General features: G+C 37.0%; 1 pseudogene; it reads right to left on the bottom strand.

Annotated features, from left to right (window-relative positions):
- Positions 1 to 980: 980 nt before the first annotated feature.
- LOC100072248 (Y-box-binding protein 1-like) overlaps positions 981 to 26,711 on the bottom strand; it is a 41,810-nt pseudogene continuing 16,079 nt past the window's right edge.

Raw genomic sequence — 26,711 nt, 5'->3', positions numbered from 1 at the left:
TTTTGTCTCTAATGCGGCCAGCAAGGAATGAGTGTGCCAAGGTCCACTACCTTTGTGTTTAGTCAATGAGTATTTACTGACTCCTATTTTGTGCCAAACTCTGTGCAAAAATCTGGGGACAAAGAAGCAAATAAGCAAGATTGCTTTCTTCTGAGAGGCTCAGTTTAGCGAAGGAGAAAAGAAGTTAGGCAAGGAGATAAAACATAGTGTTAAATATTGTAGTGGAGGTAAGCAAAAGTATCATGAAAACAAAGATTAGTATGCCCTTGGAAGGGTCCTCCTAACTTATCACTTGCAGGGTACCATGCTTTATGACATGTCTGACATTCACTTGCTTTTTAATTGTTACAGCAAAATTATTTGAAGTATAATTACTGCAATTTACAAATGAGGTCATGGGGACTCAGTTTAAGTCGTTGGCAAAAAGTCACAGAGACCAAAGGAGAGAAGCCAGAATTTGAAACCACTTCTACGTAGCTTCGAAAATTGATTTTAAGGGCACACTGCATCTCAAAAGATGATTCATGAATTTTTAACGCTTCACAATGTACTTTTCGACATATTACAATAGAATTCTTTTTTAAAAATTTAAGACCTGTGTTAACAGGTGCTTGCAGTTTGTTGACTTTTTTGAAAAAATCAAGTTGTAATCTTTTATTACAAATTAAAAATGAGGTTCTTAAAAATCTCAACTTGACCAGATATGAAACAATTTAAAAACATTTAAAGGTGTATCGAGAAAAACCAGACTTTTTTTTCTTAGACACGTTTGTCATTACCAAAAGGAGACATCTTTAGGTAAAAATAATAACAACCCCACGCTGCATAGATAACACAGATGGTTCTAGTTATCTGGTCAACAGGCAAAAAGCAAGCACTTAAGGTCTTCAGCTCCAGTCTTTCGTTCATTTCTTATAACTGGAATTTCATATGTATTTCTTATTGTTGCATGACTAAACCGGGAGATGGTAAGCTGGCATTTACTCAGCCCCGCCCCGCTCAGCCTCGGGAACAGATGAATTCTCAGCTGGTGGATCGGCTGCTTTTGTCTCTGCCGTCTTGTGGTTTAGGGTTTTCTGGGCGTCTGCGTTGGTAATTGAAGTTGCAGTGGTACAGACGTTGAGGTGGCAGCTGACCTTGGGTCTCACGTCCTTTATTTTCCTTATCTTCTTCATTGCCGTCCTCTCTAGGCTGTCTTTGGCGAGGAGAGCCGCTGTGGAATCCTGGGCTACAACCCCGATACGTATTCTGCCTCACTGGTCTACCTTGTTCCCTGCACCCTGGTTGTCAGCACCCTCCATCACTTCTCCTTGCACATGCTGCGTTCTTTTCCCCACTCTCACTATTCTGGTAATTCTGCTGGTGATTGCGTGGAGGAGCCCTGCGACGTGGATAGCGTCTACAATGATTACCCGTCTGCAGCATATTTACTGCCTTGCCCTGGAACTCCAGAGGGCCTGTAACATTTGCCGCCTCTGCACCTTTTTCTCCTTCAACATCAGACTTCACAGTCTCTCCATCGCTGGGGTTATTCTTCTTTATGGCAGCCTGGTGTACAAATGTCTTCCTTGATGTCATTCCTGTTAAGGAAACCATATCCGTTTCTTACATTGAACCATTTTACTGTTCCCAAAACCTTCGTTGTGGTGGCCTTCTTGTCCCCGCTGGCAGGCGCTGCGGACGTGAGGCCACCCGGGCCGCCGCTCCCTGCGCCGGGGGCGGGGGTCTCTGCCTGGCTGCTCACGGTTGTGGCGTTGGTGACTGGGGCCGGCTGCCGCTGCGGCTCCTCCCCGGGGTGTGATGGTAACTAGGCCGGCGGCGGCGGTGGGGTGCTCAGGGCTGTCTGAGGTCCGCTCTCCGCTCCCACTACCAATAGAACTCTACAACAGAATTCTTTAATTTTAGTGTGGTAGTTGTTTTCATACTAACTCCTCCACTCCGTAGCTTTGTAACTTTGGCCGTGTTACTAAATATCTCTATGCTTCAGCATCCTCATTTGTAAAATGTGGATAATAACTGTAACTACCTATAGTGTTGTTGTAAAGAATAAAATAGTTATGTACTATATAGATCAGAGGTTGGCCAAACTTTTCTGTAAAGAGCTAGATAGTAAATACTTTAGGTTTTTCAGGTAATGCCATATGTGAATGACTGCTCAGCTCTGCTGTTGTAGCGTGAAAGCAGCAACAGACAACTTGCAAATTAATGTTCCTGCAAATAAAGAAAACTTCACTTGCAAAAACAGATGGAGGGCCTTCATTTGCCAACTCCTGCAATAATGTATGTGCTGATTAAGTATTAATTAATATTATTATTACTATTATATATATATATATTTTCCTTTTTTGCTGAGAAAGATTTGCTCTAAGGTAACATCCGGGCCAATCTTCCTCTATTTTTCAGTATGTGGGCTGCCAGCACAGCATGGCCACTAACAGAGTGGTGTAGGTCTGTGCCTGGGAACCCAACCCAGGCTACCGAAGCAGAGTATGCTAAACTTAAGCACTGGGGCTGGCCTGTATTATATTTTTTAAGCGAGAAAAGTTTGGATGCTAAGTACCTTATCCAGGGTCAAACATATAGCATATTTATTAGAGTTGAAGCTTGCATCCGATCTTCTCAATTCAACTCCAGTGATCTTTCCTCAAGGGTAACTTATATACTGGTGATCTTTCCAATTTGTCTATTAAGAACATCCCATCATTAGAGTATGTTTCATGAGAAATAAGTGCATCTTTTCCATTTTAGGCTCCAACTGCTTACTCATTGAGGCAGAAAAACAGGGTTTTTAGACGGAAAAACTCTAATATGTTGATAAATGAAAGATCACTGGGTTTTGCTGACTCTGGAGATTGCTATACAGAGGAAAAGTATAAGAACAAAATTATTCTCACAGCTTTGACTGCTATTTTCAATTAAATCTCAAATAACATGTCATCAAATAGGCCATCACGTGGACTTTATGATCTTTCTCAATTCTATGCCTCTAAACCCTGTGGGAAATGTTTGGAATCTCCACTGATGTCTAGTTATCTTACTCTACTGCAAGCTGTATTTCAACGTCCCCCTACCACTGCTGGCATGTCTGGCCATTCCTCTGAGCATTGCTGTCATTTAGTACAAGGATATTCTTGGCCTTTATCACTAACATCTCATATTTCTTACTTAGTTTTACTGTTTACAAAGACCTTAAGGTCTTTCAAGTACATTATTTCTTTGACATCACTTACACTTTCAAGGTTGGTTACTTTATACACATATCAACTCCTCTCCAGCTAGTAGGAAGAGCCCATGGAAACCTGGGCCCCATGTGAGGAGATGGAATAGGTGGTGGATTTGCCTGGGTTTGAATCCAGCTTGTGCTTGGAATTAGCTCTGTGACCATGGGCAAGTTATAGGACTTCTCTTATCTTGCTTCCTTATGTAGAGAATTGAAAGACCGTCTATGTCTTCACATTGTTTTAAGGAATACTAAGGATATATAAGATAACAAATGCAAGAACTTTGCTCTGTGCCTGCAACCTAATTTTTTCTCACCACGTATTCCTTTTCTCCTAGTTTGTTTTCTCATGCTGCCTCGCAGAGAGGAGGCCCTTGGAATTTGTTAATTGTTTGACGAATATACTATTAGAGATTTGACCATTTGTTGTGTACTTGATGTTCATAAAAAATGACTTCTTGAATTCTTTCCATATTCTTCTTCTATCTTAATGAAAATATAATAATAAGGTAGCTATAGTAGAGAAATACTTGGAATGGTACATATTGTATTATGTGTCTTTTAAGATACATTTTAAAATTCATTCCACTTTCCTCAAACCATTCAATTTTTACACACATCATTTTATTTACAGCAAAACTGCATTATTTTGGTCTTTATGACTAAATAAATAGGTTCTCTAGGTTTATCTCCTCTATTTATTGTTGCAAATTTTTCAAAGTAATTTCACTTTTGCTTTCATAAAACCTCCCTGAAATAATCAGGGCAGGGATTTATCAATCCAATTTCCACACAAGGAAACACGCTGATGGAATCATAGTGACTACAGAAATATGTACAATAAAAGTAGAACTTGGGTCTTCTGGGGCTCAGTTCTTAAAAGATGTACCACTATCTTTGTTGCTGCTGTAAGCGCAAGTCAAGGAAAACATAAAGAAGGTAGAGGAATAGACGTGTTTGTAAAGATAAGGGCTGGATTAAGCGTAGATAACATGCAGTTCTACTTTCAAGCAACCCACGTACTGAGCTGCTTCAGTTTTCTGAGGTGATCAGTTTTGAGGAGGTAAAAAATAGGAATATTTGGATGAGACACAACTAAGAAACACTAATTTCCAGACAGGTAGACAGTTTTCTTTCATTTTTACTACAAATTGTGTAATTGTTTCATAGACATCAATTCCTACTGATACAAGAGAACGGTTCCTAATATAACAAATGTTTATATGATGTGAACTACATGCCAACATTGCATTACTCGATGAGGTATTATTATTATCCCCATTTTACAGATAATAGAATTGAGACACAAATAGGTTAAGAGACTGTCCCAAGATTATAACAGGTAGCTAATATGCCCAGGATTTGAACCTAAGAATTCTATCTGTAGGGCCCACAGTCTTAACTTCTGTATATTTTGATCCTCTAATAAGGACCTTTATTATTCAGAATCCCCAAACTAATTCTCAGCTCCTAGATTTTTGACTTGTTAATTACCCTGTAGACAATGAGTCTGTAATCTGTGGTCTCTCCTTCCGAAGAGCTGAGCCTCTTGGTTTGTCCCAGTTTCTGAGGAGAAAATAGTTTACTCTCACAGAAGAAATAGTGTGGGATGTAATTAACCCAGAATTTATCAGTTTGAGGGGAAAATGTGCATATTGTCCCTGTGTCTTTTCTTCTAAACATCATCAAACCACTTGAAAGCATGTACTTGAAGGCACCAAAAGAGAAACGACAGATGGAGAAGCCACCCACCTCCATGAAGGAGGGCTTCCTGAGGGTTCTACTTTTGTACCTTAACCAGGCTACCCGACCCTAGCACAAAGAGAAGGGATGAGACCGTGGAAGGGGGTTCAGTGGTAGAATCAATTATGAGTTTAAATTCTCTTTTAAAAACGTTGAAATGACCATAGTTTATTTCTCCATATGTACAATGGGGTTAACAATGGGGAGTTAGAACTGATAAAAAGAAATTGTCTGCTACCGTATCTGGTATTTATAGGGTGGTTACTAATAGACTATATGCGTGCATAGATACAAACACGTTTTCAAGTTTCACCAGCAGGTAAAATATGCTTCACTCAGTTTTTCTGGGGAAATAACCAAGGATTATGGTTAAAAACAGGAACACTGGGGTCAGAAACATCTGAATTTGGAGCTTGGCTCTTCCATTGCCTAATTGTCTAATCTTGGGCAAGTTACTCATCTATTCTCATTTTGAAGTGAAAAAAATTAATATCACTTACCACTGTAGACATTAAATGAGAATATTTGTGAAGGTTTGGGATTATGCCTAATGCACAGTGAGTGAAGTGTGTGATCTCTACTTACCACCTACAATATAACTATTAAATTCACATTTTAGAGTCAAGAGTTGCCATTTGATTTGTAGGTTCCATGTATTCCTCTCCCAAACATTTCTGAAAGTCCTCAGGTGTCCTGGGTAAAATTAAGTTACCTTTAAAAGTCTATGGGATCAGGAGGGGGTACAGGGTGTGGTAAAGCACATCTCATGGATAACCAACGCTCACAGGCAGAGCAGCACTTCTCTGCTTCACTACCCCTTGCTTGAGGAATTCCTCAATTCCATTGCTTGTCTGATTCTGTTGCTTTTATTAATTTTCCTTAGACTCTTCTTATCTGTGGGTCATTTATGATCCCTGTCTGTGCCACTGCTGATTTAATTTTTCCCCTCAACTAGGGCAGAACTTCTCAAGCTATCTGTGATGAAGGACTAGTGTTTGTTTGTTTTCCAATTCATTAACTATACTAGTTTCCTTTATTGTCTCACAGTTATGGAGACTAGAAGTCCAAAATTAAGGTGTTGGGAGAGCCATGTTCTCCCTAAAACCAGTAGGGGGGAATTCTTGTTTCTTCTAGCCTCTGGAAGTAAATACTTCCAGATATTGGTGGCCTGTTGACAATTCTTGGCATTCTTTGGTTTGAAGCTGCAGCATTTCCATTGCTGCCACTGTCATCATGTGGTGTTCTCCCCATGTGACTTTGTCTTCATATGGTATTCTCTATGTTTGCCTATGCTCAATTTTACTTTTTATAAGGATGCTAGTCCTATTGGATTAGGGCCCAGCCTAATGACTTCATCTTGGCTGGATTATATCTGCAAAGATCTAGGTACTGAGTACTGAGGTACTAGGGTTAGGACTTGGAACATATTTTGGGGAGGGGGAGGCATAATTCAACCCATGGCAGTTGCATGCAAATCTTTTTTTCCAATATCCCATTCAAGGAGACAAGCCCATTGATCATGTGTTTGAATGTCACAGCAACGAAAATGGTTATTAAAATCCTAAACACTATTGATGTCTGCCTTATCTCATCACTGTACGTTAACAGTTTATAGACTGACATCTCAACCCTACTTTAGGAAACATTGCTAAGGGACAAACTGATAGGTGCATGAATGCTAGTTGGTGAATTCTGCATCAGAGCAATGATGTTGGAAATGCTTAATAGATGAGCCTATTCAAGGTATGCTAACAGGATTTATGGGGCTTTGATAAATCCTCCTACCTTGCCATTCCATGTCTGAATTTCTTCCCTTATTTTCATCTAGGTAACTCTTGCTTGTCTTTTGTACTTCAAATTAGATTTTCTGTAACGCCCCAGGAAGTCTAATTTAGATGTGTCTCCTCTGCATTTCCAAAGCAGCCTGGTATGCTTCTATGCTAGCTCCATAATTATTGATCAACTTGTCCCTCTTACCTTCAATAAGGTGAATTAATTCCCCTGAAGGCAAGACTCATGTCTTATTCTACTGATTCTCCCAAGGTCCTGTTAGTGCCTGGCTCATGCTGCTTGTGTTGTTTACATTAATATGTGGAAAAATAAATCAATTTATTTCCTCTCCTGGGAAAAGTGCTTCCCCTTAGACTGGATGACTTGTCTCCTTTTCACCAGATGTTTGAGCCACCATGGACAATACAAAATTTAGAATAGTAATTTTTAGACTTGTGGACACAAGACTTCCACCAAAGCGATAAGGACCATTGAAGACCTTTCAAATTATGTTTAAATAGATCATATTTTTCAAGACTTATTAGTCTGCTGGCTGGTAAGATACCCTGGAGGCCATGATTATATTTGAGACATACGCTGTGCCCATTTGCTAACATCTAATTATGTAGCACACTAACACCTCTTATTTTATATATTTTATTTAGGATTTAAACAGTCACCATAGCAAAACGTAATGATTTCTATCTTTGCCCTCAAATTTGGACAGTATACTATTGTTGGATATTGGAGAGTATATATTACTGAGGTTTTTCATTTTTAGTGTACTGACTAGAGAGACATTTGTCTTTATCTTAGGGAGTAAACCTAAAACTCCCCTGAAATTCTGAATTGGTTTTCAGACAGGATAGTTTCTCACGTCAGTGATTCTTAACCCAAGTCCACGGGGGAGCTGTCCATGGGGGACAAGAAACTTGAAGCCACAGTGCCTTGAAAACAGTTGGCATTCAATTAATATTTGTGGAGCTGTATTGAACTGAATGTAATAGACTTGTCTACACTCTGATTAGGCTTTTCTTTTTCTAAAACTAATTCGTCATCATTTTTTATAAAGCAGTTCCTTTCAGGAAGTTTCATTCTAAATTTGTATGTGACCAAAATTATTCTATTCATTCTTTTCAACAGGCAATTATGAGCCATTAAGAGACTAAAAGAATGTACTATTAATCAAATTGGGAGTTGGTTGATTTATCATTGTCAGTTTCAGGTTCACATTTTTCAAGTTTCCCTTTCAAAGGGCACTGGCAGAGGTGAGTACCCTTCTCTTTCCCGTGATCCTATGGTTATAAGAGGCACAATCAAACTTTTGCCCAGGGATCAGGAAGAATTACCTTCTGCTGATTGGTTTCATCCCAGCGGGACATATGATGGACATGCATGAGTGTCAGCACCCATTTTGCAGGTTGTTTTCCACTTAGTCCCAGCTGATAACCTTGATCCCCACTCTGGCTTCCTCCTTCCACTGATTTTATCGACTGAACTGTCAATTGTTCCTGGGAATAGTTTATTTCAACAGAAGACAGTGATTAGAGAAAAATGAGCTTAACACAGGAGGAAGGAAAATAAATGATGTCCTTTTATTAAGAAGCTTGCCATTTCTGATAATGCTAACAGATCTGTTTTGCTTTCTGTGAAAGTCTTGCTTTGCTATTCTTAATTTTATATAATAACCATGTCAAAAGAAATCATTTGAAATTTATAGGAACCTTAGCTTACTTTTGCATACTAATTCCATTCATGAATTACTTTGAAAGTTTTTTTTTTTAATTGATAGATACAAGTTTTTAAATCATAAGGCAGACTATTGGTGGCTATTTTCTGAATTTTTCATATGTGTAATCTTCTCTTTTTTCTCATCCATCTGCAAGTCTGAATCCTAAATATTCCTTGTGTCCAATAATATGTAGTGCCAGAGGAACATTATTCTGGTGAGTAGCAGGGGATCGTTTTTGCAATCCACTTAGCTCTGGGTTAAGAGGATTTCAAGAAAGCAGTCATGAGAAAAGAAGAGAAGAGAAGAGATGCAGTGCTGTTAAACCTTTGTGTCTCCACTTCTAAAAGGCTCCTCAATGTGCTAATCATCTCACATTTTCAATATTGCAACCTTTGCTTTGCTAGCCTGCCTTCATGTCAATTCTGTCTCTATTGTCACTTGAAAATTGCCATGTGAAAATTGACTTTTATTGCTGCCAATTCACAATTTGTAGTTAGGGAGTGTGTGCGCGCGTGTGTGTGTATGTACCTCTTAGATCCATTCTGGCTTTTTATAAGATAGTGCTATTCCTCTGTAATTACTCATTCCCATTCAACCTCTTTGTCTATCTGCTTCCATTGGAATAGATGGAGAAGGGCATTATCAGTGGAAGATTTAGACCCAACAAGTCCTAGTTGACCCATACACTTGTACAGATGGTGGCTCTCCCAAGAGGGCGTGGTCACGAGTGTGAAGGAAGCCTAAATCTAACCCACGTTTTTCTTATTAAGTGTTTCCCTCGGATTTTCTGGCAGGAGTGTGTCTGTGTCTGAACATGTCCACCTAGAATAGGCATCTTTTTATTCTAATTTATGTAAAGGCACCATATAAGCTAGCAGTGCCCCACAATGAGGGCGTAAGATGAGATTCTAGATGAAGAAAGTTAAAAAGTTAAATTATCTAAAAGTCCCCCAATCCTATTTGCATAATGATTCAAATAGTCTGCCTTTGTATTCCTATTGATAGATATTTTTTGTGATGAGAATAATTTCATTTTTATTAGTAGTTAATAACATCATGTAATTTACATTTGATTTGCATTTTTTATATATTTCAACCTAGACTATTAGAATTTAGTAAACAGATTCCATTAACTAGAATAAATAAACAGCTCTTTGTATGTGATAGGCATATAATTAGGGCATTGTTCAGTTTTTATTCAGGAAAATACTTTTTCAATATCATTAAGTGTAAATATTGCCTTAACTATACCTCTAGACATATTTGCAAAGAACATTAATTTGATTTGTCTTCTCTAAATATCTGATAGTATTCATTTCAATTGATTATGTAGAAAAATGTCCTCAAAATAATCTCTTAAAAAAGACTAAAACTACTTGGGTTTTTATGTAGCTAAAAAATCCAAAGTTATATATATGAAGCATAGATATGATTACATGTAAGAGGCTTTTTTCTTACTTTCATGAGTTTGAAATCCTAGTTGTCTTACCTTACTATAAATAACCTTCCTCCAACCTTGCCTCAGCAAGATGGTGGAATAGGAGGTTCCTCACTCATGTCACCCCTCAGTAACAATAATTTGGGAGCCATTCATAGACAAAGGTGATTTTGTGGGAGCTTAGGAATAAAGGTAGGAAACATGTGAAAACCTAGTGGAGTCTAAGACTGAGGAGGGCCTTTTCAAGCAGACAGATCCATGCCCCGGTAGCTGACCCACTGACAGTGGTCCCGGCTACAGACACAGAAAGAGTTCCACACTCCTCTGGACTTGTCTAAAGCCCCATTTGGCTTGGGTCCAACCAGCAGCCCCATACACCAAGAGATTTAAGAAAAGTCACACCTGCCTGTGACTTGGGTAATAGGCACACAGACTGAGTCCTGACTGTGGACTCTAAAGTAGCCTGTGACCCAGCTCTAGCCCCCTATGGTCTGGGAGTCCCTGGAGACAAGCCTGCTGAACTCAAGAAAATATAATAATTGTAAATATACATGCATTTAACATTGGAATATCTAAATACATAGAACAAATATAACAGGACTGAAGGGAGGAATAGATAGCAATACAATAATAGTAGGGGACTTCAATACCACAATTTCATCAATGGATAAACCATCCAGACAGAAAAATCAATAAAGAAACACCAGACTTGAATTACATTTTAGACCAAATATACCTAACAGTCATATACAGCTCATTCCATCCAACAGCAGCAGAATACACATTCTTCTGAAGCACATATGGAACATTCTTCAAAATAGATCATCTATTGGGCCACAAAGCAAGTCTTAAAAAATTTAAGAAGATTGAAATCATATGAAGTAACTTTTCCAATCACAATGCTATGAAACTAGAAATCAATACAGGCGCAAAAGTGGAAAATTCACAACATACTTAATGGACAACAAATGGGTCAAAGAAGAAATCAAAAGGGAAAACAAAGTATCTTGAGACTAACAAAAATGGAAACACCATACCCTCAAACTTACGAGATGGAACAAAAGCAGTTCTAAGAGGACAGTGTATAGTGATAAACATCTACATTAAGAAGAAGTAAGGGTCTCAAATAAACAACTTAACACTATACCTCAAGGAACCATAAAAAGAAGAACAAACATAGCCCATCTTTAGCAGAAGAAAGGAAATAATATAGACGAGAGTAGAAGTAATGAAATAGAGACTAGAAAGACAATAGAAAAGATCAATGAAGCTAAGAATTCTTTTCAATAAATAAAATTGACAGATTTTTAGGTAGACTAACAAAGGAAAAAGAAGACCCAATTGATAAAATTATAAATGAAAAGGGAGACATTATATCTGACACTACAGAAATACAACAGTTCATAACAGACGACTATAAAAATAGGCCAACCAGTTGGATAATCTAAAACAAATGGATAAATTCCTGGAAACATACAACCTACCAACACTGAATCATGAAGAAATAGAAAATCTGAACAGATCACTAATGAGTAAGGTAATGGAAGCAGTCATCAGAAACCTCCCAACAAAGACAATCCCAGGACCAGATGGCTTCACTGGTGAATTCTACCAAACACTTAAAGAATTAACAGCAATCCTTCTCAAACGTTTCTAAAAAACTGAAGAGAAAGAAACCTCCCCAAACTCATTTTACAAGGTCAGCATTAACCTTATACCAAAGCCAGATAAAGACACTACAAGGAGAGAAAATTATGGGCCAATATCCCTGATGAACACAGATGCAAAAATCCTTAACACAATATTATCAAGCCAAATTCAACAGCACATTAAAAGGATCAGTCACCATGATCAAGTGGGATTTATCCCTGGGAGGCAAGGATGATTCAACATCTGCAAATCAATAAACATAATACACTACATCAACAAAATGAAGGATAAGAATCATATAATCTTGTCAATAGATGCATTTGACAAAATTCAACATCCTTTCATGATAAAAACTCTCAACGAATTAGGTATGGGAGAAATATAATTCAACATAATAAAAGCCATATGTGATAAGCCTAGAGCTAGCATCATTCCCAACAGTGAAAGTTTGGAAGCTTTTTCTCTAAGATTAGGAACAAGACTTTTCAACATAGCACTGGAAATTTTAGCCACAGCAACAAAATGATTAGTCAATGGGATAAAATATTTGCAAATGATATATCTGACAAGGGGTTAATATCCAAAATATATAATGAACTCATAGAACTGGATGGCAAATACAATTAGTAATAATAATAATAATCCAATTTAAAAATGGTCAAAGAACCTTACTGGATTTTTTTTTCAAAAAGACATACAAATAGCAAACAGGTACAAGAAAAGGTGTTCAACATTACTAATCATCAGGGAAATGCAAATTAAAACCACAATGAGGGATCACCTCACAACTGTTGGGATGGCTATTATTAAAAAAGTCAAGAGATAAGTGTTAGCAAGAGTGTAAAGAAAAGAGAACACTTACACACTGTTGTTGAGAATGTAAATTGTTTCAGCCCTTATGGAAAACAGGATGGAGGCTCCTCAAAAAATTAAAAATAGAACTATCACACAACCCAGTAATCCCACTACTGGGTATATATCCAAAGGAAATGAAACCAATATCATGAAAAGGTGTCTGCACCCCTATGGTCATTGCAGCATTGTTCACAACTGTCAAGATATAGAAACAACTTAAGTATCTGTCAAGGATAAATGAATAAAGAAAATGTGATGTGTGTATGTGCATGTGTGTATGTATGAATGTATGTGTACGTATACATACAACAATCAAATATTATTCAGCTGTAAAAAAGAAGGAAATCCTGCCATTTGTGACAACATAGATGAACTGGAGGATATTATGCTAAGTGAAATAAGCCAGACACAGAAAGACAAATGCTGTATGATCTCACTTGTATGTGGAATCTATAAAAGCCAAAACTCATCAAAAGATCAAAAGTCGATCTACATGTAAAGTACATCGGTAGTTACCAGGGGCTGGGGAGTCGGGGAAATGGATCATTGTTGGTCAAAGAGTACAAACTTTGAGTTATAAGATGAGTAAGTTCTGGGGATCTTATAACATGGTGACTATAGTTAACAATACTGTGTTGCATATTTGAAATTTGCTAAGACAGCAGATTTTATATGCTCTCACTACACCAAAACAGATAAATAAAAGGCAACTATGTGAGATGATGAATATGTTAAATAGCTTGATTGTGGTAATCATTTCACAATGAATATGCATATCACACCATTATGTTGTACACCTCAAATGCATACAATTTTTATTTGTTAATTATACCTCAATAAAACTGGAAATAAATAAAAATAATTTAATCTATTAAAAAACCCAAACAAACCTTGCCTCACTCAGACTTCACTTCAAATTCCAGTTCAGCCTCTTGCTAGTTGTATGATCTGGCTTATTTACCCTTATCAAGCCTCCTTTTCATCTTTCAATAAATGGAATTTAAAAAATACTTTCATATTTTGTGCTGAGAATTACACGACATAATGCATTTGGCTGTCTACCACGTCATATTACACACTTAATAAATGGAGCTATTAATTTTGAAAGATTTTATTTTTCAAAACCTAGTTGACATTTAGGGTTGATAGATTTAGCAAATAAAAAATGGAGGATACCCAGTTAAATTTGAAAATTAGGTAAACAACAAATAACTGTGAGTACAAGTAAGTCCTAATTATGATATGGAACATACCTCTACTAAAACATTATTTGTATGATTTAAGTTTCAGGTTTAACTGTGCCTCCTATATTTTATCTGGCAACCCTACTTATATCTCATGTTTTCCATGAGACTATTTCAGATCCCAAATTAATGAATTCAGCAATATTAATTCCCTCTTTCTTCCCTTCTAGCTATGCTTGCACTTACCTAAAACATTTTATGGTGCTTTTCGTAGCCTGTGTCCACCTCCTTGTTGACTTTGCGAACGACTGAAGGATAAATATTATGCCTTATTCATCATTATCCCTCCTCAGAATGAGCAGGTTCTTCCCTTCTCAAACGGTAAACCATGCCCGCTCAGGCCAGTGATTCTAAAGTACTAAATTTACATTCATTCCCCTTTCCTTCATAAGTGAATTTTTTAAAAAACAGATTCTGGAAAAATATTCATTTTCGAGTACTGATACACTCTGCTAGTTAAAAACTTTGTAACTCCAAATTTACAAAACACACGTTATACATTGTAATTTGCAAAAAAGTATTCTTTCCATTTTAAAGATATTCTTTCCTTTAAAATGTTATTCCCTGGTTGATTTAAAATTGTTTGACTTATTAAAATTCATTGTGCTCTTGCTTTCCAACACTAGGATAAAGTGAAATACAGCTAGAATACTTTCAAAAGATAATTTATTTGCAGCACCCACTAAAAAAGATCTAAATGCTTTTTAGTCTAAAAAACAAGAAGTGTCTCTAAAGATTTTCAGAGCAAACAAAAAATATTAGAACACTTCTACAGCTGAGGAATATCATGTAGTTTTTAAAAATTCCTTGGAGTGCCCTTATAAAATTTTCAAGAAAAAGCTTAAGCAGAGCATTTCTATCTGTTATAATCCCTCAACAATCTGACGTAGATCTTGTCCTTTTCCTCACGAATAGACTGCAGTCATCTAAGCACAGACATTATTAAGCAACATCCTACGCAGAACTTCTCAATGGTTCCCTGTTACCTGTTCTAAACTGCTCAATGCCAAAACAGAGTAGGGTGACCATACAATCTGTTTTCAAAACTGGAAGATTTTGAGAATGAAAAGGGTAATAAAAACAATTCAAATGATATACTTACAAATCATTATGTTGTATACCTAAAATACATGTTATATGTCAATTATATCTCAGTTTAAAAAAAAAGGTACTTATTGATTGACAAAACAGCAAACCTAAAAAACAGCTCTATTCAAATTCTGTTCTTAAACTAATTTTAAGTAAACAAAAATGTATCCACAATAAAGCAAGTTAAAAAATAAACTTTGTATTGTTTAGAACATGGCAGTAATATAACAGTAATAGTCTTGGAACATACTCAACATACTATAATCAGTTTTTTAGTCATAACTGTCATTAATTGCATGTTAGTGGTATTTTATTGCCAAAGTACATTTTTTCCATATGGTTTTAGTATTTTAAGCATTTTTTTCATAAAAAATTACAATCTTCTTCAAAGTTGCACTTAATTGAAAAAATAATATTTTTTCCTCCTTCAGCATATGCTTCTCTGCAGGCCATATTCTTAATTGAGAAAATATTATCTTATAAGTGCTGAGATAATTGGTAAGTTCAAAGTAAACTCTATTAAAAGAAGATATTCTCAATTCTATTATTCTTTGTAAGATATACACAAATATTTAGTTCCTAATATGTTCATGGAAACTATACTTTTACTTCTATTCAGTGTATCTTTCTTTGAACATTTTTTTATTGCAGTAACATTGGATTATAATATTATACAGCTTTCAGATGTCCTTCGTAATATATTTGGAATTCTGTGTAGATTACATCAAGTTCACCACCCAAAAACGAATTATAGTCCATTACCACACATGTCAGCCTAATCACCCCTTTTGCCCTCTCCCCACCCCCTTTCCCCTATGGTAACATCAATCCAATGTCTGTTGCTATGTATTTGTTTGTCATTGAACATATTTTTATAAAACAAAACGTCAAAATAGTTGTGTCTTTGACTTTTTTAAAGGTTCTACCAAATTACACCTTGAAGGATCATTAGCTTTTTAACTTTCATTTTACACCTATACAGAACATAAACTTAACTCTTAAAAATAAGAGTTCCATCAGAAGATTGTTTCTAAGAGTCAATACATTTCAAAATGCAATATAGAATTCAAAACTGAAATCCTCTGTATCATTTTGGCTCACAAAATTAAATTTATTCAACTTATTACCTGCTTTTGTAGAGAGAATTTTCAATGTCTTCTTATTTGCAAGCTTTATTTTCAATAAATATAATTTTCTAAAACCATAAAAACTGAAGTTTTTTTGGCTCTTAAAGTTGATATAATCACTTCCTCTTTTTTAAAAAAAATCTCAACTGCATTGGCCTGTCCCCAATTTTTCAGTGTTCATGAGTCATTTGTTGTTGTTGCTCTTCAAATTAACCCCTTAAACGTTATCTTAGAGACATACAAGAAAAATAGAAAATAGGAATGTTTGTGATTTCTATGATCGATGCAGTAAGAACAGCTAGATGAGTATTAACTGCTGCCTAACTAACTCTCACAAACAAACATTAATATGTTAGCTACAGAGGGTTTTTCCCCCTGAAATCTCTTAATTTTCTCTGTAAGCCAATGAATACAATCAGGTGACAGAATTAAATTACATATATGTATCAAGTTTTCTGGTCTAAGGAATTCCAGGGATTGGGTATCATTGAAATATTTTGGTATGCACATAGATCATAAAGGGACTTGAATAATATTCATAATTTCATACTATGTTTAAAGCTGAAATTAATCATAGATATCATCCAAACCCACCTTTTATAGATGAAGATACTGAGGATGAAAATTCGAATAGCTCCAACGAGTTGACTCCTAACAAGGTAAGATTGGAAGGCCCATTTAATGCCCGGTCTCTTAGGATGACTTTCTCCTCTTTCTCACTCCTCCTACTCCCCTCATTTTCATGGGCTCAGTCTGAGCATTGGCGTTACCTAAACTACTCAAACTCTGAAGCTGTATAAAGGCTCTGATCTCTTCTTCCTTTCCTTTCTCTCAAATACAAACACTGTGTTTTAATGTGATTTAAACATTTTACCCTCTACTTTTTCCTCAAATTCCTCTTGCATCACTTCCATTCCCAATGTACTTAGATTACAGGGACCATTAAAAGTGTTCTACGCTCTGACTGCATATCCAATGCTTTAATTTTTTTAATTACAGGTTTACATGAGATCCCTTACTCAGGGAATAAGGACTCTTCTCCCACAAGGTTGATCATAGCTTGACTATTTTTTAAATAGCTCTATATGTGATTTTGATGTAAATCCAATATTCTAACCAATTTATCTCCCTATCTTATACTACTTCTTACTTCTCTTTACATTTTTTGTTTCCATTTTCTTCCAAAACACTTAGAAAACTCTGTCCATGAGACCGCTGAGTGCTAGGCATCTCAAGAAAAAAAAAATCATACAACCAACCACTCTGATTGTTGTCATTAAAAATCTATGGTCTTTCTCAAACACTGACTTAAAGTTCCCACTCTCAAATTCCTTTTCTTTTCTAGTAAGTTTGCTCTTCTGTTCTCTCAACCTGCTTCTTCAATTATTTAATCGACCAATTAACTACCCAGCATCCTCCCTTTCTTTTACCAGGTGGACTTTTCTCTGATTTCCTCACACCTAGCAGATTTGCATCTGCCCCTTCCTTTTATCCTAGCAGAGGGAGAGAGATCCATTCTTCAAACTAAGACTTGTGCTCCGGGTTCTCTGTTATCCCGCTTTCACAGAGAACTTACCTTATCAGTTGTCTGCTCGACTAGCCTCTGTCTTCTGCCTCTCAGCGTCCACTGATCCTTCCCAAAGGCATTTACAGATCAGTATGGTCTTTTTCTTCTTAAAACACTGCCCAGTACTAAAACAACCACAACTACTTTTAGTCAGTGCCCCACTCTAGCTTTCATCCTCTCTCCTCTTCACAAATTCTTAAATTTTTAGTGAAATTCTTCTCTTAGACTGCCCCAATAAACTCTTTGATTTCAAATCCTTGTATTTTCCCTTAGTGGCATCTCACCTGCTGATCACCATCCTTTTTCACAAATTTCACTTTGGTTCCCACGAAACCACTGTCTCGGGGCCTTCCACTTCAAATCCTTTTGTGTATTCTATCTTTTGTTTATTCCACTAAATCTATTAAATCAAAGTTTCTCAGAATACCATCCATGCTCTCTTCTTAACTGTCTCTGCATCTCTTTTCTCTCACATCACCTTTAATCTAATCGACTAAGAGTCAGCCTCAAATAAGAGAAGGTGATTTCCTTAAGGTCAGTGATACACATCTGACATATGTCTTACACAGTAACTAGTAGACTGTCTAATACATGGTAAGAATCTATTAAATGTCTTTTAAATAAATGAGTGTCCACTCTGGATACAATGGGGCAACCTTATTTACTATTTCTTTGTAATTTTCTCAAACTGTTGATTTTCTCACTTATAAAATTATTTTGACTGTTTAAATCCTTTCAAGCTTGTCATGAAACTTCAATAAAATAATTTATGCCACGCATTGTGCATAACTGATCCTGTTCAGTTTGCACACTTCCTTTACTCACAACTGAGAGCAACATAGTCCATTAATGTTCAGCTTCATAGAGCAGCTGACCAACAGGAGGGAAGGCAGCTAGGCTGGGAACTGAATAGACTCGAAAGTGTAAGAAGAGGTGGAGACTATGAGAGCCAGTCATCTTTACATGGAAAAGATGTTTGCAGAAGAACAAAACTCACTCATACAAAAATAAAGGATATAAACCATCATTTGGTTTGCGCATGTATTCAACAGCTTTTCTTATAAGACCTAGCCTGTTTTATGGAGCAATCTGGAAAGGATATTAACTATTGATGAGGTGTTTAGAGAGCCAAGAAGGTGAAGAAGATAAGATATTGCTGATACGAGGTAGCAGCTGAGTACAATGGTTTTCTTCTTCAAGTCAATAAAAAACACTCAATAGCAGAAAAGTCAGTAATCCGGATTGATTGGAACCAGACCCTGTTTTAAGAAAAACAGTCTTAGCAGGCTGAGCAGCGGCTCACTGTGTGTCTTCTTATGGAGCAATAGAGATGAGAGGAAATAGCACGGCCCAGAAATGAGGAAATCATCTCTGATTTCTCTGAGACTGTCTCCTAGTATGTAAAATACTGAAATTATACCACACGATTCCAAAGACCCCTTACAGCTCTGAAATCATAGAACTGTATTTCTGCAATTAGCCCCTTCCCAAAGAGTAAGTCTTAGTAGGACTGCCATGGTAGTTTCCTTCACCTTATTCTATTACCAAGGAAATCAATGACATAGATGTTTTGCTTAACATCAGAGATTAAGGTGATACTTTATTATAAATACCTAGATGAATAGCTCCTAAATTACACTTATAGCAATGACCTGAATTTCTCCTTTTATTTCTAATAACATGCACATTATTAGTGTGTTTTATACGTGAAATTTGCTAAAAGAATAGATCTTACCACATGCAAAAACATGGTAACTAGGTGAGATAATGTACATGCTAATTAGTTTGATTGTGGCAATCATTTTGCAATGTATACCTACATCAAAACAACCACTGTACACCTTAAATATATACAATTTGTCAGACGTGCTTCAAAAAAGCTTGAAAAACAAAGAATGTACTATATTCTGGAAAATATCATCCTTTCTTATAAAGTATTGCCTATAAACCAGTGCTTTACCTGAGCCTTTAATGGCCTTATCCAACTTTCTATCGGGCTAGCAGCTTCTGTGTGTATGGTATGTGATATAATCAGTAGAGTCCAAGTTACTGCCCCACTGCACCTCTGTGGCTATAAAATGCATCCTTTGGGCTGATGTGATATTGTCTGGGCTCACATGGAACAAAAGCCCTATAAGTCCTCAGATAGTGGTGCTAGCTAGGCCCCGACGACAGGAAAGGCAAAACCATGCCCAGAATATGTGAAATGCTGGTTCTTCTAACACAGAAAATGTCCTGTGTGAATAATTTGCCAACAGGAAGCCTGTTGGTCTTTTGAAAGATAATATTGTTTAGGGGATTCGGTATTGGTCTTTGCTCCAGGCAGCTTGGATATTTGGTGACACCAGTGGCTAATCAGTCTTGATAAGTGGGAGTTCATATTCTTGGACCTATACATAGCTTCCATGGCTACTTAATATACAAGTCCATTGTACAACGCTGGGGTGATCAAGACAGACTAGTTGAACTTTGATGGCTGTGTCATTTTGTCCACTTGGTTGTGGGGATTAACTGACTTTATGACTTGGTGGGTCTCACAAAGCTCAGCGTATGATGGGCATTTACAGTTGCATGGTCATTTGATGACTCAAAGTGAGGCCCTTTTACTCTAGTAGAACCTGATAGCATGCCAACAGCTATTTTCAAATATAATCTCCGATGCAGTTGTCATGATCTTACTAGGGCTCTAGGAACTTTAGTAGTGTGCTATGATTCTCCCACTGGTGCTTATAATAAATCCTTCAAAACGTCCTTCCCACCAGTGATGCTTGTGAGTACCATGGCATCTACTGGATCATACGGGCCAAGCATCAGGGCCACTTGTACCATAGCCTGCATCTACAGCAAAACCTTTTTCCTTCTCTGACCTCTTTTTAAAGCTGGGAAACTTTTATATCACCCAATATATGGTCAAAACAGTATTCCCAGGGTGAAATATAATATTCTACATCAAAAACTGAAAGCAACCCACCAGGAATTGTGTCTCCTTCCTTCTTGTGGGATACGCAAGGAACAATGTGTCTTTTACTTTTGGAGGATATTCTAGCATAACTCAGACCTCTGATCCCCCTAAAAATTTTATTGATATTGGAGGTCCTTGAGACCTGGTAGCATGGTAGCATTTATCTTGCACCCTCTGGAGGACAAATGTCTTACCAAGACCTCTAACATGCTAGCCATTTCTTTCTCATTTGGTCTGAATATATGAATATATAATTTCATTGATATAATGCACCACTATATTGTGTTAAGGGACTATAGAAGGTCTAGATCTCTTTGGACTATATTATGACAGAATTCAGGAGACTTAACAGACCTCTGGGCAAAAGTTGAATTATATACTGTTGTCACTTCCATGTGAATACAAACAGGTTTTAATCCCCTGCCATTTAACCTGAGATGTGATGCCGTTTTGTATTTTTCATCTTGTCTGAAATGGGGAGAATCAATTTAGAGGCTTCCACTTGGCCTTCCTCAATATTGTAGTGCTAATCCCAAAGACTAAGGAGCCACTTTGGTGTTTGTGCTAATAAACAAGTATGTCTGTTTGTGGATTGTGTAAATGACCAGAGGATGGGTCTAGAATTCAATGGACCCACTGTGAGCCCAACATTGGGCAGGACTTCATTTATGACTTGACCCCAAAATGACCCCAACTTTCTAATAGAGCATCCCTGAGGATACTTTGGTCAACATTGCTTCTGTGTTCAATAGTGCTGAAAAGTTTGCAGTATTCCTCTTTACCTAAGTACAGTTCATCAAATAAATTATCATAGCTCCTTGGTGGTAAGGACTAGGCAGGAATATCATGTACATGTGCAATGTTTCAGATTCTCTCCTCCTGGTGATCCAGTCTCTTCTGTTATCTATCTATTCTGAGTCTGAAATCTCACTCAAATTTTGATACTGAGAAAGGGTCTTACTTTTTATTGGGATGATGGCTTTCAGCCTCTTGATTATCCACCCTTGATTTCTTTTGATGGTACATATTGAGTCATACCTTCTTGGCTGCCCATATATTTTGATCCCAGGGATGCCATATTTTATTAATCATCTCTAACATTTTTAAGGTCAGGCCACCCAGCTGCCCCTCCAATTCTGCCACTCACTGCAATAATTGTGACCACGTGGCTTCTGATGGTTGAGTGATACCTCCTGTCCTCTATTGTTATAGTGGTCTTGTCAGACCCATTGCCAACAGAAGTCCAGTTCTATGGCAGCATCTCCTACTGTTAACCCTGGCTTACAGAGCAGAGCCACCACTGAACTTCTAAGTGATGCTATTGCCCCTCTCACCAGTGCATTAGATATTGCTTTGGTAAATATTGTATCCTTTGTGGCCACCATGTGCCACTTCTGCAGACTCAGAGGGTCTCTAGGAAATTGGGATTACATTATTTTCAGGAGAATCAGTCTGATGTTTTCATTTCGTTTGTCAGGATCCCATTCCACCTCAGCTAAGGCCTTGACCTTGGCATAGCAAACCTGCCTGTATTAAGAGTTTAAACTTCTTTAGGGCTCATTTATTCTTAAGATTAAGTTCTGGTACTCAGCATTCTCTGCCCTATCACTGTAGGAGATGAGGGCCGCTTTACATGCTATTAATGAAGCCCTCTGAATTTAACATTTAGCTTTGAATTGCCAATTAAATGATCTCGACTTTTCAACATCTTTTTTTCCTTAGCAATAATTATCTTATATTGTTCTTACAGCTGCCATTTCACCCAGGTTTCTCAAATCCTTGATAAATCACACTAGCCAATGAATTTCTTTTGCTGGTATACCATCTGAGTTCACCAGTGGGGATGTTTCAACAATTGAATTGCCACTTTGTGCCAAAGTCAACATGTGTTTTACTTACCACTTGAATGGGGTCATCTCCCTGGCAGCTGGGTGACAGATGTTCCAGTTCCAAATTTCATCCCATAGCTTCTTTCTTATACCCCTGCCAGTTCCAATCATCAAAATTGAGTCCCCTGGGAAATAGAATCAGAACTCTTGAAATTAGATTCAAAGGGTGTCTTAGTCTGCTCAGGCTGCTATAACAAAATACCATAGCCTGGGTGGCTTGAACTACAGAAATTTATTTTCTCACAGTTCTGGAGGCTGGAAAGTCAAAGATCAAGATTCTCGCAGGGTTTGCTTTCTGGTGAGGTCTCTCTTCCTGGCTGGCAGAAGGCTGTCTTCTCACTGTGTCCTCACATGATGGAGAAAGAGCAAGCTCTGGTGTCTCTTCATCGTTTATAAAGATGCCAGTTCTACCAGATCAGGGCTTTGCCCTTATGGCCTCATTTAACATTAACCACCTCCTTAAAGGCCCTATCTTCCATACAGACATATGGGGGATTAAGGCTTCAGCATATACATTTTAAGAGAATACAATTCAGACCATATCAATGTGTCAGGCTTTTATACTCCCCATCCATCAATCATTGAATGCAGGCCACTTGGGAATGTGTCATGGCCTTAGAAAGTTGGTTCCTTTCAGATGAGGCAATCTCCAAAGAAAGCTGACAGCTGAGGACTACCTGCCATTTGTACCTGAGTGGCATCCCCTATATGTGCCCCTGGAATAATTGCTTTCAGCTGTGAACCCCTCAAACAAGGCCATGACTCTTTCCTAGAGACAGCCTTCATTCAATAACTGGTTGAGAGGGACCAGTCGCCTTGCCCCAAGTCAGCACAATTCTGCAGGGCTCTCCCATCTCCCAAACCCCTGTAGGATTTCCTGGATCTTTGTTGTTTCTGCTTCACAGCGTCTTCTCTTTCTGCCAAGAAAGACTTTCCGCCATCACTCCCTACCTCAGATGCTGATCACTAGGTTACTGTCCAGCAAACTTTCTGTATATTCTCTCCCCGGAGAACCCAACCAGTGCCATTGGAAATCAATAAATATATTTTAAAAATTGAGGGATTTTGAAGCAAGGAAGTTTTCTTGGTTGCACTTAGGTCTTTACATACTGTAAAATTGCATAAAACACTACAATAATAGTAGCCAAAAGAAATATATCCACAAAATCTATATTAAGCAGGCAACCAAAATGCCATAAATATAAGATTATAATCACCTTTAAGTATGTATTGTGCAATGGTATCTTTTACGAAATAGTCTTTTTTATGAACCAGCACTTGGAAATGCAAAGTCAGTGAATTGCAATTCAGTGAATCAAAAGCTTAAAAATTGAAATTCAAATTAAATACCTTCTCTATTCATAGCCATATATCATGCTGAAAATAATCTATATTTTTACTAGACAAGAATAATTTAAGAAATGCTTAGAGAATTGTTTAACCTAATATTTGCAATCGTGTTATATTAATATTATTAAAAAATTTCTCTCAGATATATCAGACTACACATAGTCACAGCAAAGCTATTCTGCATCAACATATATGCCTCCCTCAGTCTGATGATGAATATGCTGTGGATGTTAAAAATTGATCGAACAAGAGTTCAATTCCTTTTCAGCTTCCAAAGTCCAAAGGTCATTGCATGCTGGGAAAATATTTTGAGTTGTTCAAAACTTTCCCATTACATAGAAAAAAATAATAAAAATCACTCAGGTCACCCAAATTCAGTGTTATTTATTTGAGACATATTCTGGTTTAATTCAGTTAGATTTTTTTAGCAGGTAGTATTGTTCAGTGCGTATGAACTCAGACTCTGATGTCAAATAAGATATTGAATTTTGGCTTGTCACTTACCAGTAACCTCCAGCAACTGAATCTCTGTAAGCCTCAGTTTCCTTATCTCTAAATCAGGATTGATCATAATAAAGCATGTACCAAAGAGTTGTTTTTAGAATGAAATGAGATAATGGATGTAAAGTGATTAGCAGGGACCCTATCACACCGCAAGCAGTCAAGAAAGGTGAGCTGCTGTTATTATGGCTTCTGTTTACCTGTTGGAAAATAAGTTGTATGTGAAAGGAGCTTTGGAAACTACAAAGAATTATGTATAATTAAGGGTTTGTTAAACTACTATCTCCCAAGCCATAGCTCCTTGATTAATAATGAGAGCCAGTCTTTGTCCCTGTGCCAAGGGCTAATATAATTATATAGTAGTAATCTTCACAGCAGCCTTCAAATTAGACTTCATTTTCCCCTTTCTATGTATGAAAGATCTGAAAATCAGAGGAGTAAATGATGTGTTCAAAGTCAAACACTTGGCACATAATGTAATCAAGTGCCAAATTTATGTTTTTCTGAATTCAAAGTTTGCAGTTCCTTCCTTATACTATATTAGCTTTCTAAGAAAATGGTAAGAATAATGACAATTAACTGCATTATTCTCTAAAAGCTCTTTCAATGTCAACATTTAAAGATGCTTTAATTGGTGAATTTCTCGTGCCTTACATTCTCATGGCTTAATCTCAGAAATTTTCCACAAAGGGAAGTTATAGCTCGCTTGGCTTTGTGAGTTTTTATGCAGTCAAATTAATAATGTCCATGTTCTTAATCTCAAAGTTGCTGGCAATTTTGTGATTCATAATAAGACACTAAACCATCCACTGGCAAAATACCAAAAACGATGAAACTTGGGTATTCATAGGTCTCTATTTTCAACACAGACACTTTACATAGTTTGCTGGTAAAATAAATAAGAATTTAAACGTAGTCGTAAGAAAATAGCACTTTCTTAGTATTATTTTTTCCCTTTGGCTTCAAGAGAAGGCGATTGACTGAGGAGGAAACAGAAATAAGGTCAAATATACCTACTTTTTATAAAGGAAGGCAGAAATAGGAAAGTAAGAGAGAAGAAACTTTTTGAGCATTATCTAGAAGTTGGCTCACTGTAAGTCAGGCACAGGTGGTTTGGCAGTTTGCTGTAGGTAATGAGGATACCTGGCACCTACATAACTGTTAGAGGCTTCTGCCAAACTAAGATCCTGAGAGAGTCATGTATTAACATTTTACAGACAGTTTATATCTACCTATTATCTATCTCACAACAACTCAGGGAGCTGGATGGTAATAGCATTTTCTTCTGTTTTTTAAAGAAGAATATAAGGCTGAAAGAGGTTAATATTTTTCTGAGTCACAAAAATAAGGGTTAAAAGAATAAGTAATCTCTCTCTCTCTGGGTCATATTCTGGATAAATCTTTACTCTAAAATAAGACCTATTTCTCTGAATATAATGACAAAGAGAATGGGCCAATCTAAATTTTCGTGTATTTCATTTATATCTATCTATCTATCTATAGATAGATAGATAGATATACCAACATATATCTACTTATTTGGAAAAGTCCTTGAAAACTCTAAAAACTAACTTTATTTAGATTCCTTCAATCCCCTTAGAATTTATGTTTCATCTACTCTTTAGCTCTGGATATGTAGTGTAGTAAGACATAACACAGAAGGAAAAATTCAATAATGACTAACAAAAATTATATATATATTTGGTATGATGTTAACTGTTAATTATTCTTCACTAAGTACTAGGGAATTGGTGAAAGTTTTACCTAGGAGTCATCAGTCATGTTTCTGCCTCTTGATTTCCGTTAGAAAATGCATAATCTTTTGTTGTTCTATTTCTGGGGCTAATGCTACACATTCTGTGATTTTATATAGGACTTGGTCCAAAGCTGTTCTTTTACTTCTTGCTAACAACACTAATTTCTTAAATTAAGTAGGTTTTATAGTCTCTGTGACTATCAGTCCAGATCTACAAATTAAATTTCAGGCTTTCACTTTAGTCCAGTAACTGTACTTCCAGATCCTGCTTTTTTCCAGCTGTCTCCCCTGAAATCTGCATCTTTTGGGTTCAGCTCAGCTCTTGAATCATTCATGACTAATGCAAGCATTATGTTAGGAGCCGTGTGTCCCACAAAGGCTAGGTCCCAAATTAATGCTGTCTTCATAGGAGTTGAAGTGTGCTCACCTTGCCTTTATCCTCTACTGTGCATTGCCCTTTTGGCAAGATTGATTGGACTTCTCTCTTGGTTACATGCGTAACCATTGCCTTCTTGAGATGTATGTTCTTGTATTAGGGCTGACACCCCGTCCCTGGCTTAGGTTTGTTCCTATAACCTAGAAAGGCAGATGCCTATCTTTTATAACCCCAGTTATCATCTGTACTTTTGCTGCCAAAAAGCTCTTTACCCAGAGTCACCATGCAATTAATCCCTGTGAACTTGAATATCTGCTGTTGTCAATATTTCTGCAACCATACCCATCCTCACATTTCACATGGAATAGAGCATTTATTTTTTAATGTCAGGTTAGATCATGGTTACTCCAACCTTTTGGAGAAAGATTTTAGGCTTCTGATT

Source organism: Equus caballus, chromosome 15 (assembly GCF_041296265.1).
Source record: "Equus caballus isolate H_3958 breed thoroughbred chromosome 15, TB-T2T, whole genome shotgun sequence".
In the NCBI taxonomy this organism is placed as follows: domain Eukaryota; kingdom Metazoa; phylum Chordata; class Mammalia; order Perissodactyla; family Equidae; genus Equus; species Equus caballus.
Note: the sequence above shows the minus strand (reverse complement) of the source record. Positions and strands in the feature narration are given on the sequence as shown.